The sequence below is a fragment of the Gobius niger genome (genome assembly GCF_951799975.1).
Source record: "Gobius niger genome assembly, contig: SCAFFOLD_32, whole genome shotgun sequence".
Taxonomy (NCBI): Eukaryota; Metazoa; Chordata; class Actinopteri; order Gobiiformes; family Gobiidae; genus Gobius; species Gobius niger.
In genome coordinates this window covers 66,642-69,594 of record NW_027639254.1, presented here as the reverse complement: position 1 = coordinate 69,594, position 2,953 = coordinate 66,642, and positions in this window count along the sequence as shown.

The following is a 2,953-nucleotide window of genomic DNA, read 5'->3' as shown; positions in this document are numbered from 1 at the left end:
CTCCTCTTTCCTTCTCTCCTCTCCTTCTCTCCTCTCCTTCTCTCCTCTTTCCTTCTCTCCTCTTTCCTTCTCTCCTCTTTCCTTCTTTCCTCTCCTTCTCTCCTCTTTCCTTCTCTCCTCTTCCCTTCTCTCCTCTCCTTCTCTCCTCTCCTTCTCTCTCCTCTCCTTCTCTCCTCGCTTCCTCGTTGTGGGCGGAGTTAATCTCAGCCTCACTCTTTACGGTCCTCACGCCACTCGCGCTTCAGTGAAACCGTCCGGAGGAACTTTTACCTCAAAACTACAACATTTCTCTTGAAAAACTACAAAGCTCCTCCTCGCGCTGACCGCACTCTCAGCCACGAAGAAGAAGGACCATAGAAGGACCATGGAGCCGCTTTAAAACGGAATTCACTGCGGTTTGAGGTAAGAACGTTTTATTCACGTTTTTGTGGAAACTTTGACATTTTTCAAGCGGAGAAACGAGCACGTGCGATCCCGCAAAAAATAATAATATCCTAATAATAAACTATCACGTTCATTTCTCTCGTTTAAACGTGAAACAGACTTTTGGAAACGAGTCTCTGTGATCGCGCACACGGTCAGTCAACGAGGACCGCGTGAGGACAAACCTGATCCAAACGCGCCCGCGGTGCCATTTTACGCACGGCGCGCAGTGTGGATGAGGACGAGGAGCGCGCGCGGCCGAGATGAAGAAGTGAAATCAAACTGAAACAAAGGTTTACAGAACGTTTGGGAGTGAGCACGTGACTGCGGTGAGTTTGACACTTTTACTTTGACAAATGGAACCGTTTTTACGCACGAGTCCAAACGTGTCCAGCAGCAGCGGCGTCAGCGCGCGCGGAGGTTCTGCTCCTTCAGGGACACGTGGGAACATTATTACACCTGCAGCTGCTTTGGACCAGGGCATGTGACACGTGCTTCCCCCTGACATTTAAAAGCCTCACAATAAAACAGATCATCCAAAAACATCAACAAAGGAATAAATTACAGTAAAAACATTCTCTCAGTGTCACAAACCCGAGTAAAAGAACGGTTTCCTTTTATTTAAGGCCTTAGATTCGGCACAAATCCTTAAATATAAACCTGACTTTGTTATATATCACTGTATATTATTATTATTTATGATTATTTATGATCTAAACAGAGTCTCTGCGTCAGGAACGTCCAGAAACATAATGTTCATAATAATGGAGAAAAAGACGCTTCATTAACGACTCTCTCCTTATTATTCTTGAAAGTATTGGCAGTATTTGCAGTTGTAGTAGTTTACTAAGGGGGTGCTGAAGTACTCCTGTATTAACATCAGAGTAGTAGTATTTGTATTCGCAGTATTCGCAGTAGTCTGAGTTCATCTGAGGTCAGCGCCGTCGTGGTTCCTCAGATAAACGTCTGTCTGAGCAGATAAAGTCCTGCACTGAGGTAATGCTCCAAACTACTGCAGTACAATACACACAAGTACACACACGTACACACACGTACACACACGTACACACACGTACACACACGTACACACACGTACACACACGTACACACACGTACACACACGTACACACAAGTACACACCCATAGACGTTTTGTCTGATAAAAGTGATTCTGACGTCACTGAGGCTTTTGTCTTCACTTTGTTATATTTTAAAACGGCTCAAACTGAAGCAGATGAAGAATCCAATATTTAGATCAGGGGTGTCAAACATACGGCCCGCGGGCCGGATCTCGCTCTCCGTACAGTGAGACGGAGGCCTCAGAGGGACAAACCTCTGTCACACTCGCTCTCATCATTATATAAAACATTCAGAGTCACAGATGGACAGAGTCAATTTTTAAACATGATTTTGTTTCCATTTGTTCGGGTCATAATGGACTTTATTTATTCATGAGCGACAAACAGAAATACATTTATAAACCAAATGAACCCTGAACAAGTGTGTGGATTTGGGTAAAGCCGAACTGGAGTTTACGTGGAGGTTTTGGATCCTGGATTAAAGCAGTGACTTTGTTTCACATTAAAGAAATACACTGCAAAAAGTGCCCCTCTAAAAACAAGGAAAACAATCTTAGAATAAGACATTTTGTCTTGTTTGAAGGATAAAATTCTGCCAGTGGGGTAAAGCATTTATTTCTTGCTAAGAATTCTTGTTTCTAGAATATTTTTCTCATCATTAAACAAGAAAGAAACACTAAATTTAAGCAAATAAATAACTGGAATTAAGCAAAATGTCCTCAGAAAACGGAATCATTTAAGGAAAACATTCTTATTTAGTGAAACATTGTGGATATTTTACTTAAAAGTTTCTTGATTTAAGTAAAATGTTCTAAATTACTCACATTTTTGGGCAAAATGTTCTTAATAAATACTAATATTTAAGGAAAATATGGAATGGAATGTTTTATCTCTCTGTGAGAATCAGTTCTTACATTAAGAGTTGTTGATCTGAGTTTGTCTTTGTCTAAAACTGAAGAAGATTCAGAAAGTTTTTCTTTCTTGTTACAAGAAAAATTATCATGTTTTTAGCAAATTTATCTGAACAAGAAATGGCCAGATTTTATTTCCTAAAAAAGATTTTTTTTCTCAAGAAAACTTTGCTCAGTGAAACATTATTACTTTTTTGGGAAAAAATAAGAACTTATTTCTTAAAGTAAGACATTTTTTACTTGCTTAGAATCCACTTTTTGCAGCTGATTTAAAGAAATCGACTTCTTTGGAATAAATTTACATCATTGTTCATTGTTCAGTCCTTTTAGTTTAGTTCTGGTATCAAATAAAAGCCATAATAGCAATAATAATAATTAATAAAAAATAACTAATAATAAAAATAATAAGAATAAGAATAATGATGATAATTTAATTTCTTTGTCCCTGATCTGTGTGGGCGACACGATGGCACAGCGGTTAGTGAATAATCAGACAGCGGCTCACATAAAACATGTACAACAGAGTTCTTGTTTGTCGCAG